The following is a 12,269-nucleotide window of genomic DNA, read 5'->3' as shown; positions in this document are numbered from 1 at the left end:
GATACTCCCTATCAAATAGCTGCTCCCATGAGGCAGTAACTACTCTCTGCAGTCTTTACCATTCATGACTCAAAGGGATGAGGCCACCAGACACAAGGTGCCATTAACTTGGAAAGCAAGGTGAAGAGCTTTGGTTAGCACATATTATCCAAACAGCAAGGGAGTATTTGCTGGAGGGGAACGTGTGTAGTACGCACAGGGCTTTACACAAGACTTGTGACTAATTTCTAAACTTCAGAAAGGAAAAAATTCACGTATCACACTGAGCTGTGGTTCAGAGAACAGTTTAAATTTACCACTTGAAATACTGCTATCTTAAAGAGTTCTCAGAATTGGGATGGGGGAACATCTGAGATTTAAAAAGCATGAGAGGAACTCACTTTTTGCAAGGTCTCAAAACTTTTACACAGGTTGGATGTCTACATGGCTCTAGGATGGTCAAGTATTCTGTTTCAATAGTGTTAAAATATTTCAGTTCAGTGCTAGATTCGGTTTTCTTCTGTTGCAGAACATTAACAGAAAATGAGAATTCTTTCAAGAAATTACTAAACAAAGGTATCTGGCTAAAAAAAAATCTTGAGTGTCATAGCTTGCGAATTCACTTAAACGACAGTCTTACAGTTTTGTGTAGTGTCTGAGAGATGATCTTACTAGTCACTTTTAGGATAATGGGCATCCTTTTGGATAATGGGCATCGTCTAGCATTTACCATACAAACCACTGATACACGTTGGCAATGAGCTAAAGTGGGCTCACAGCCTTAGCTGGATCTTAATACAACCATACTTATGACCGTGGGTCACGCCCACTTGATTCATGTTATAAAGTGAAAACGGGTGAATTTTCCAAGTCCGGATTAGATAGGTTCCATTGACTTGGGGCTTTCCCAAGAAATTACAGGACTTGAGCATATGATCTGTCTTTGAAGCCAAAGGTTGCCAGAGATTTCTGTTAGGGTCAGTGCCCTGATGAACCAAGCTAAATTACTGCAACTATGACTGTTGAGATGTAATGGATACCCCTGTTTAACAATCATCACTGGAATAGAGAAATAACTCTCCTGGACGGGGAAATACTGCAAGCAACAGAACCTGGGATGATGCCACAATAATCGCTAAAGTGGAAACAGGAACACCACAGGATACAGCAAGACTGAAAAACGAATGTTGCATGTAGAAGGCAGCATTCAAAATGCTCACCTTCTGTGTACTAATAACTCTTCCAGTACTGTCAGAGACATAATGCCATTTGTCACCTTCTGTGACAGAAACTATTACTAAAGAGAGGTATTTTAGGAACACCAGCTTTAAAGAAGGTAACATTCCTGTCTCAGGGAGATGACACTGATCTTATAAAAACCGGTACACACAAACATTACATAACTTGTAATAAGAGATTAGGTTAACCTGCTATGAACAGATTTTATTTGACAGCCTAAAATTACAAATGAGAACAATCATGTTTTTAAAATCACTCTGTAACAAAATTTTGTATCTTCATAGTCTCTATTTTCTGTTTTGGAAAGGAACAAAATTAATTCATCTTTCAAATAACTCTAGACTTACTGCAAAAATCACAGCGCTACCTTTCAGATCAAGACATGCTAAAATAAAGAGACCTTTGTTGGGTAGCTAGAATTAAAAATCGATTTTGCTTCTCAACAGGTTTGAGATTCAGCTCTCTAACTTGGGACCGTATCTACATCTGTGCAGCATGGGAATCCTGAGTGAAATTCTGTATTTGCAAAATGATTTTACTACTACTAAAAACAAGCAAGTCCTACACTTTAGGAAAGATGTGATGTTAATACTTGAAAATCATTAAAGCTCTGCAAGCTCTGAGAAGTATGGAGCAGGTACTAAGCAAGCAATAGGCTGCCATGGTGAATGTAGCCAAAAAGTAAGATAAAATCAATGATCAGATTTGGACAGGGAATTAGTTCTGCAAAAGTTATGTCTAAGTTTTCCCATGAGTTTAATTAGAAACAGAAGAGAAAAATCCTCGCATGGATGCATGTAAGCTTAATACCAACAAGAGATCCTGACAGGTAAGCTTTGAAAATGCCTGTGGACACATTTCATTTTATTTTGTTGTTAGACTAATTATAAACTCTATTTATTAAAAAGCAAACAAACAAAAATAAAATAAATCCTACCCCAACACTGATAAGGATCCTAACTTGTTAGACAAAGCAGTGACAGTGTATAAAAGCCACGTATTTTTATATTTTTGGCAATTCAGAATCCCGGAACAAAAGTCCATAAGACAAATTAGAGATTAATGCACCTTAGAAGTGAATTTTCAACTATAAAATAACTGCAGAAGTTGTCGTGCATGTCAATGAGAAATGTGCCACAATTTTGTTTTATTATACTGGTTTTATAAGTGCAATTTAATGGGCTTTACAAGAATTCAAAAAAAAAGCCTTTACTCCTTTTTTTTTTTTTTTTTTTTTTTTTTTTTTTTTAGAATTCACACATAATTCCCTCAATGTTCCCTGAATTTGAGCTGTCAATTAAATTGCCATTTCAAGTAGGCAGTACAATATGATGACACTGGCCATAGGCTATTTAAAATGAAGGACAACTGTGGCTTATCAGAAAACACAAGTTCTAACAGTATCTCTCAATACCTAATTTTATGCATATCTACAGCTCCTATTACTGTAACATTTGAAGGACTGATAATTAAGCAGATTTTTTCCCCTCTGAATCACCTCTGCAAAACAAGGATGAACTCCCCCTCCCCTGGTTTTAAAGCAACAATAAGCATCCAGGAATGCCTTTCCTCCTTATTCTGCTGATAAAGATATAAAGACCTGGAAAGATAAATGACTTGTGCAAGTTATTCAGCAGGTCTGCAGTTGAGCTAGAAATGAATGCCAGATTGCTATAAACCTTTACACTGCTCTAATTAGATTTTTACATGTGTTATAGGTTATATTATTTTTAATCAATTCTTCATGCCGCTGAAACCCTCCTCAGAGGCCCTAAACTACATAATAGGACAGCCTCTGTCACCAGAAAGCCTGAATCACAGTGCCTGTAATACCGTAATACTAATTTTTAGAGTTGCAGCCTTATTTCATTAACTCACAATTCGATGCAAACTCTCAAATTCTACAAAGTATTAGGAGAAATAAAGCTTTTCAAGTTCACATGCCTTCTTGAAATTTCTACTTTGAGACCTATTTACCAGCCAGAATATAAAATACTTTATTATAGAAATTATAGCAGGTAGATTTGAAAATGAAGAGGTTCTAAAATAATACTTGTATTTTTTTGTGATGGTTCAAAGGGCAAATAGAAGTGAAGGATTTATGAGTAAAAGGAGGGTGACCCTTTTAAAAAATTTGAAAACACAGAATGAGAATATAAGCCATCATCGTGCCCTTGTGGCAGAAGATGACCAAGAGCACCTGCCACTGCATTAGGAAAAGCATTGCCAGCCAGTCGAGGGAAATGATTATTCCCCTCTACCCACTGGGGAGAGAACATCTGGAGCTCTGTGTCCCCAGCTGAGCTCCCCAGTACAGGACAGACATGGACAGACTGGAGTCCAGCAAACAGTCCAGAAGGTAGTTGAGAGCATGGAGTATCTGACACACACAGAGGCCGAGAACCAGGACTGAGGGCCTGAGGAAGAGAAGGCTTAGTGGGATCTTATGAAGATGTATAAAAGATGTATAAATCCCTGAGAGGAGACTGTGAAGAAAACAGAGCCACACTGTTCTCAGTGGTATTCAGTCAATCAAGAGGAGACAAATTATTATGCAGAAAATTCTGCTAAAACATTTATCTTTTATATATATAAAATTATTACAGTGAAGGTGGCCAAGCACTGGGACAGGTCGCTCAGGAAGCTACTGTAAACGAAACTGCACACGGTCCTCAGCAACCTGCTCCAAGCAGGGCATCGGACCATTCAGTCTTCAGAGGTTCCTTCCAGCTCAGCAATTCCATGAAGAAGTACTTAGCAAAGTTCCAAGATCTACACATTATGAAGGATGTCAGGGATGGAAACAAGATATTCAGTTCAGATGGGAACCTTAATACAAAAATAGTCCCAAGGTGCTTTAAAAACACCACAAAATATGAAACAGTTCACGAGCTATTGAAATGCAGTCAACTCTGGGGTGAAATGTAGAACACTTAAATAGCTTCCAGCAAACAGAAAAAAAATAAAATCAGTAAAAGCCAAAAAATGCCATATGCAACTGAAGCTACAGGGGGAATTAGGTAGGAAGAATATAATTATCCGTGCTGAATTCTAGCCAGAGCTAAAAGTAATCAGAAAGTCAGTGAAAGACCAGAACAAATTGATCTCATTACTCTTGCATTACTTGGATCTACTTCTAAATGGAAAACTCTTATCTGAGTCTACTGGACTGACACTAGTGTGTACATGGAGGTGTGTTCAAAAAGAACATAGGAGTTAAGGAAACAGAAAGCTGATAACATCTCTGTGCAGAGTGCCAGCCTTGATCTTACCTCTCATTCAGAACTCATTAAGAACTACTGAGACTTAATTTTCTCTCTCCTGACGTCCAATAGGATTTTGGCTTCAATGGAAACACAACTTCTGAAATTTGGTAGTGAAATGGGAAGAATTGCATGTAAAATAAAGGTAAGGCAATTAATAAATATTATTCACAACTTGCTACCTAACACCTGAAATTTGCATGCAATGGGATGAACACATACAAAACCAGTACAAAACTTGATTTTAAGAAGGTATCAACTAAACTAGTTACAGAAGACCACAACTCTTCAAAGCCAAAAGCACTTTTAGATAGGACCAATCTTTTACCCATTATCAGGCTCCTAGCAATGAATATCCTATTATTTCAGCAGTGAAGCCTTGTATCTGACAAACAGCTAGTACTGTGCTACAAGGAGAGATAATAAATGGGAAGTAGGCAGGACTAAGTAAGAAAAGGACAGAAACAATATAAATAGTGATTTGTTTCTTAAGAAAATACCTTAATACATTGGTTCTAAAATAGCACTAGGGAAGCAAAAACATTTTCAAGTAGATGGATTTATTTTTTATAATTCTTCTTTCACTTCATATTAGTGAAGAATCTTTCAATAAACACAAACATGAATCTCTGATAGCACAAGCACCTGTCTCTTGTTTGTAAATGACCAAAGCGAGGACCAAAATCTGGTCTGGCTTCGGGCCTTTCACAAGCCACATACAACTATACATCCACCTTTGTACAAAGCCCTAACGCCTGCTGCTGAAGAGGAATGAGTCTGATGTTCTTCTGGTAATTGTAGCAGCTCCTTTACTACAGAGGTGTTTCATCAAGAAGACACTCCTATATTTTAAGAAGGGCGTGTAATTCTCACTTGAGTAATTACATGAAAAATGAATTAATATTTGGATAAGCCATGCCAATGATTAATTACCTGCACTGTTAAAAAGCTGGCCTTTTATTTCCAACTTGAAGGCTTGCAACTCTCATTTTCAGACACTGGACCATGTTACGTTGTTGCTAGCTAAATTAAAGAGTCTTTGAGCAGAATAAACATCATTAACCAGCCCTTCCAGGAACCTAGGGGTATGTGTACAGTCTTCAGTGCGGTGTGGGTAGGCACATCTGCACAGACTTCAAATGAACCAGTTTAGGAAATAATAGCAACCGTGACAAGGAGCTGAGCAGTGTCTGAATGAGCTCTCCAGGATTTCAGGATGCAACCCAGTCAGCAGCCATGCTGAGTCCGTGCTGATACGGTTTCACTGCCAGATTAAAGTAGGTCTGGGCACTGTCCCTGAGGATGCAAACAGATCTCCAAATTTCAGAGCAGCCTTACGCCAAGAAGGCTGGCCACCCACATCTTACTGACTTTCATGTCACTTGAAAACCAACGAAACACAGAAAACGACCCTATTAGTAATTCATCAACAGTAGCTCTGTCTCTCTTGCAGAACAACCTGCAGCCGTTTGGGAACGTGACATTGCAGTGATGCTGGGATGTGCCAGCTGGGAGTCGTGGGGGACAAAAACAACAGAAGGGTTTCAGGAGGGGAATAGTTTCTGTCTGCAATAGAGTGTGTGGAGGAACTCCTGATATTGTATGCAAAGACTCCGTCAGCAAGGGATGCTTCCTTCCTCAATCACCAAGCAATGTGACCAATGGAAAGATTTGGCCAGCAGGTCCCTCTTGTGACACGCTGGAGGTCAACGCCTGGCTGCTTCCTCGCATCACCCTGTGTGGTGGGAACAGGACAACTTCTCTGTACACTCCCCACTTTGAGCTCCCATCATTTCTCTGCATTGCACTACGACCCTTTGCTCCATCACAAGTATCAATTTGTTTGTAGCTGTGTGCACGTGTATTTACGCCACACAAGCTCTCTATCGCAGACAAATCTATATTCTGTGGGAACATCAGCAAAACTATGTTCCACAACATGATTAGAGCCGTAATTCCTAAACGGGTGCTGCAATCTCTCTGCAGCTAATGGAGTTACCCCCAGCGCACGGACAAATCGGGTCTCTGCTGGGCATTGGCAATTGCCTCATTAAGTACAAGCATTTAGCTACTCCAGGATTACGTAGAGGAAAAATCAACAAGCTTTCTCTAGAGTACTAAGAAAACAGAGAGTAGAAGACAAAGAATAAAAGGAAAAGAATGTAAAATTAAAAATAAAAGAAAATCAATCTTCCTTTCTTTTTGCCGTTTCATTTATTGATTTCAGCTTCACCACTAAAATAACAGCAAAAGGACTGTTAGAGAAAGCATGGGTGTATTAAATAGAATTAGATTTTAAAAGATTCAGGTGATAAAAGTGATTAGATAAACCATACAGATGAATCAATAGTTACACGACTAATCCTGCTCACCAGACCTACTTTCTAGGGATCCAGTGAATGGCTTTCTACTGGAATTTGAATTCATCCTGGAGATTTCTCAGAATCTGCCTGAGTACAGAACTACACTGTACTCACCAGTACTGCTGCAGGTGCAATTGACACCCCCCCTTTGAAAGAGTATACTCCAGTACCGAAATCACATTAACTAATACCACACCTCATGCCAATAACTATCATCCAGACTTAGGTTATGAGGAAATCTTTCATGTTTCATCAGGAAAGTACCTCAGATTTCGTGCTCTTATTGCAAGCCACTAAATGGGCTTTATTAACCCCCTTCTGTCAAACTTCTGACTTAATCCACGTGATGAACTTGTTCTTTAGTGACACGCTGCCAGCAATCGCCCCATTCCCAGTCCCTGGCATCAAGCTCCTGAAGGTCGCTGCTTGACCAGACTATCCCAGTGATCCTTGTCTAGAACATCTCTTGAAGCTACAAGCTGCAGCTTCAAGGACTTGGAACCTACTATAGGCTGTGCTATGGGCAAAACTGGTGACTTTTCTACCCTGAGCCATTTAAATTCTCCTTTTCTGGGTCACATAAAGAATGTGTTTTGGCCAGCTGCAAGAATTGGATTCAGGCCAGCGTGCTTGTTGTGTGGGCTGTGTTAAGATTTATGACATCTCTTAAGTAATCATTTTCTAGTTGTTAACTTCCTGAGATTTGTAAATAACAGAGCAGATAAGTACACTGCGGTCACTTAGTAACATAAATGATTTTTAAAACAAAGTTATCTGGGTTTGGAAAAGAAGATGATGTCTGCCCATATCTTCATGGTATAAAGAAATATATGTCCCTGTGACAGCTAGGAAAAGAAACTTCTTTCAATAAAACACCAATTTGGTGAATCGATTCATTTTCCAGACATGCTGTATGAACCACGAGTTAGACAACCCTGTCAACAAGACAACACCTGCAGCTCAAAAGGTTTCCCTTTTGTTATCCACTTGTTGAGGAATGCTACGTACAATACCTGTACTTTACACAAAGGTTTTCAAGTGACTGACAAAATGACTGATGTTTGCTTTCTTAGAAAAGCTGTTTACAATCACTGTAAAGAAACACAGTCAGGACATGTTCTGTACATCATTTCCAAGGGATAGCTTAATTTCTCTGTTTTGGATTTGATTCATGGCCATTCAGGAGAACCTGCCTTGCTTAATCAAGGGACTTCTCATCAAACTTTCTGTTGTTTCCTCTCGTGTCTTTATAGTTTTTACAAATACACAACGAACAGCACCATCAGTTTTTGCTGCATCCAAACATAAACACCACTCCAAAATACATTATCGCTAATGTAGCGTATTACCCACCTTGTGTCCCAAGTCTATTTTTAAAAATGATTTATGGACAAAAATTGACACACATAATTGATCTAATTTGAGTATTTCATGGTAAATGTTATTATAGAACTTTGCTCTAAATTAAACAAAATTAAATGCTGATAAAAATTTACTATCCTGCAGTACCCAAATGAGTTTATGGTTTAAACGGGAGATATCATGTAAAAACCATTAGTTTAAAACTGAACGAATCTTATTCTTACACTATTAATTTTAGTCCTTTAGTTTTATCCTTCAGGTTTTTGCAGATTATGCTTAATTAAATTTGTAAAATGGTGTTTAAATTAGCTGTTCTATATGTGATAAGAATACCTTGACAGATATGTTTCTAATTTGACCTACAGGATTTAATTTCAGAAAGTTGTACTTAGTCTGATGTCTGTTCGCATCCTTCCTTCCCTGCCTGGCTTCCTCAGAGCCAAACTTATTTCTCATGTCTTTGGTGTTCTGAAAGGGCTAATCACTACAAACCTTCAGTTCCAATCATTGCCATGTGCATTTATTTGGATTTATGAGTAGTATTAGAAGAAATTTGTTTTAAAAAAGTTTGGACAAGAAACACACTTAAAAAATAATGCAGCGTTACAAATATCTCTAACTCTGACATAAAAATCACCATATACTGAACAGACAATCTTCTAGTGATGTCTTTTTATGTTTCTAAGTAGCAGTGGTAGCTTAGGTGCACTCATGGAGCACAGCTTTGGTCACAAAGCACATGGCGTGGAACAATGCTCTTCAAAACGCATGAAAGTTAAGGATAGAACTTCTGTGCATACACCAAGTTTGTTGAGACCACACCTGACTGAGATTTTCCAAGAGAACTCTCTTACCTTCTACCTTTTCAACTAGAAGAATGCTTTCAACATCAAAAAATAAAACCAGGTCCAACTCTGGAAGACTAAATCCCTAACGTTCATGATTGCAATCAAAGAAACACAGAAGGTATTTGGACTACAGGAGAGTCTGAATTTGCTTAGACAGAAGCTCTGTGTAAGCTGACCTTGCTGATGTACTCACACCCTTCACTGAGATGAGCCACACAGGTGGATATTGCATCCTTTCATCATCTGGACCGACAGAAAGTAGCATTGTGAAATCCATTTCTTACCTGAAGTCTCACTGGAAAGGACAGAAGGAAATTCTTTTTGGCTGGATCCTTGCAAAGGCATTTGGGTGCAATCTCGGGTCTGCAAAACGCTCAGGTGCCTTCCCATTTCCTGCAGGAAGTTTTCCACTTCAAAATCACGCTTGTTTTGGGGGAATCCTAAAATAAAATAGAAAAAAAGGGTTAAAAATCATAAATCTCAAATCCTTTAATCAAAGGGATTTTCTAGTCTTAAGGTGGAAAATTACTGAGGGTCAAGCTATTTTTGGTTATTGTTAGCAAAGACTATAAAGACCTTGCAGAAACAATTTGAACGGATGCTTGCTTCCCTGCAGTAACTCTCCGTACTCTAGAACCGCAGTCATCTCAAACTTCTTAATTTTGATAATAACATCACTGAATGGTCTCAAAGTTTGACCACAGTAAAACATTGTTAGAAGGGTTTGTCAAAATAATCTGACTAGCACAACTTAAAATAAGAACGTCAATTGGGGAATTATAATACCAATAACCAGAAATGTCAGCTCACCTTTTTCTAGTTTGATGCATTGCATGACCCTTAATATGCCTGATTTGTTTGCAGACTACTATTTATGCTTCACTTGATTTTTCCTGGAATCCCAAGCGGATACTGTTTCCAGCATACTTCAGCTGCCTGTTTTTCCTTCTTCCTGCTGAGTAGCAAGCCAGTTTCAGGTCTAATAATTTTGGTGAGAGGTACGTTCCTCAACATTTGCTGAATCGTAACCACAAAGAGATTTCTCCAGGATGACTGCAAAATAAATCAGGCAGGACAGTCAGTCATGTTATTGATACTGCATCGGTCACCACATTCCCTGCACATTAAGGCAGCTATTGAAAGAATATGGTCCAAGGTCCCCCCCAAAACATTAATATTTCCATACATGGAATGCCTAAGTGTAGGCGTCATATTAGGCATTAAGTTCACTTATAAAGCAGTAAACAATTTGTACCATTTGCTATCAAACCAAATCATTCAGAGAATATTCAGAATAATCAATAAGACTTTCCTGACCTCATTTTAAGGTATATGGTGAATTGGACTACCATTATTCTGATTAGAAACATTGCTGTCACATCATCAAGAAATGTATATGGCACACACATTTACTAAGCAAATTCTTTCAATCGTTCATTACTATACAAAAAAGACCTGCAGACTTGTAGAAAGAGCCAGCAGAAAATCATTGTTATTGTCTAAGAAATATTCTATAAAACTCTATTCTCAATTGCACTGGTGTAAATTTGTCATAGGTCCATTCACTGTCGCAGTCTCATGATTCTGTCAGCTCACTCTGAGCCTGGCAGAGCCACTGCAAAGCCAAAGTTATTTGCAGTTTCAGATTTATAGTGATGAAACATAGCTGTGCTCAGTCTATCAATCATCATTCTTTTGAGATGCAGTAGGCAAACTGAATCATGGCCTCTGTCCTAGACATCACCACTATTTTTTGGTGATCTATGCCATCTTGTCCCTCCTCCAAGAACTTTATAAGAAGGTACAGAAAGGGAAAAATACAAAGGTCTATTTTTTTTTTTTTTAATTTCAAGACTACTAAAAGCTTCTTAATGGTTCAAATGATTTTATTTGTAAAATTAATTACCTCACACAGCTAATTGCTGTTACAAAATTTCTGGCTAAGAAAAATTCTAGACACTTTCCCCAGCCTCAAATATTTTCGACTGAACACCTGCAGTAGTCTGTACTTATCTTAAATTTCAAGGGATTTTGTTCTGAAATTTACTCAGCATAAAAATCATAGGTGAACTTAACTTATTACAGCCTTAAAAAGACCTGAAATGCCCAAAGCATATTGATACATCAGATGACACAAATAAATATCTGTCTCTGGTGTTCAAATGAAACTAAATGGGGAAAAATAAAATAAAATAAAATAATAATAATAATAAAAAAAAACACACACCATACAGGGTAATTCTTGTTCTCTGTTTTGAGATTACAGATGAGAAAAGAAAATGACATCAATTTATGGACATTCTCAGGGTATTTCAACTAGACAAATAGCAATTAAAACGTATGAAATATTAGAGGGATGAAAGCTCAAGTCTGAGAAGTCATTAAGTTCTTATTTGGCTTAGAGAGACTGTTCAATAATTAGTGGAATTTTTTATATATACAAGAGATATGTCTCTTCAGACTTGATGATACATAGCTGACCACAGAGCAGAGACTAAACTTACCAAAGCAAAAAAATATATATATACACACACATATATGTGCACAGGCTTTATGTGAGAGGTAGTATTTCATTTACAGATTTATAGCACGTCACATTTATGATTCCTAAACTTGTCAAGAGCAAACGGGCAATATCCACAGCAATTTCAAAATGTTCTGATTAATAGCTGTAAAAGCAGATGAGTTCCTTAATACAGAAGTTATAAAACGTGCAGATGGTACAACTGTGAAAATAATCATCAAAAAAGAAAAGCAGTGAGAAAGTCCCAAAGCACACGCTAGTGAGATGCAAGCAAAGCTGACTTCGCAGAAGAGTCGTTCAAGAGCTCCTGAGCACTTTGGCAGTGTGCTTATGAAAGCAGAGAGGCAGAAGCTTGGTCCTGCACCGAGATGGAACAGAACCAGCTCCTACACGCTGCAGCAGGCTGGGCTGGAAACAAGGAGTCCTGGTTCAGAACAGCACCTAAGCTGTGGGAAACCTAAATCTTTCAGGACAGGTGTGACACTTAGTAATGCAGTTTTGTGGGATTTATGGTGGGGGTTTCTTAGGACATCATAATGAAGCCTGTCTGGACAGGTCCCTGAAGTTCAGCCTGGGTCAGCTCTGGTCTTCATCAGGTTAGTTCATCCTCTGGTGGTAATTCAGGAAATATCTAGGGTTTTGCCCTTCCTTTCAGACCCTGTATTATTAATGTTTTTCTTATTCATCAGCT

At 38.2% G+C, this 12,269-nt stretch overlaps 1 long non-coding RNA gene across 1 annotated transcript; it reads right to left on the bottom strand.

Moving 5' to 3' along the window:
* Window positions 1–4,529: 4,529 nt before the first annotated feature.
* Window positions 4,530–10,102, bottom strand: LOC118175865. The gene is made up of 3 exons (XR_004755162.1): window positions 9,865–10,102; window positions 9,339–9,494; window positions 4,530–4,581 (listed from the first exon to the last, which is right to left on the bottom strand). It is a non-coding gene; the product is annotated as an uncharacterized LOC118175865 (long non-coding RNA).
* Window positions 10,103–12,269: the final 2,167 nt, after the last annotated feature.

This window comes from Oxyura jamaicensis, chromosome 18 (genome assembly GCF_011077185.1).
Source record: "Oxyura jamaicensis isolate SHBP4307 breed ruddy duck chromosome 18, BPBGC_Ojam_1.0, whole genome shotgun sequence".
In the NCBI taxonomy this organism is placed as follows: domain Eukaryota; kingdom Metazoa; phylum Chordata; class Aves; order Anseriformes; family Anatidae; genus Oxyura; species Oxyura jamaicensis.
Note: the sequence above shows the minus strand (reverse complement) of the source record. Positions and strands in the feature narration are given on the sequence as shown.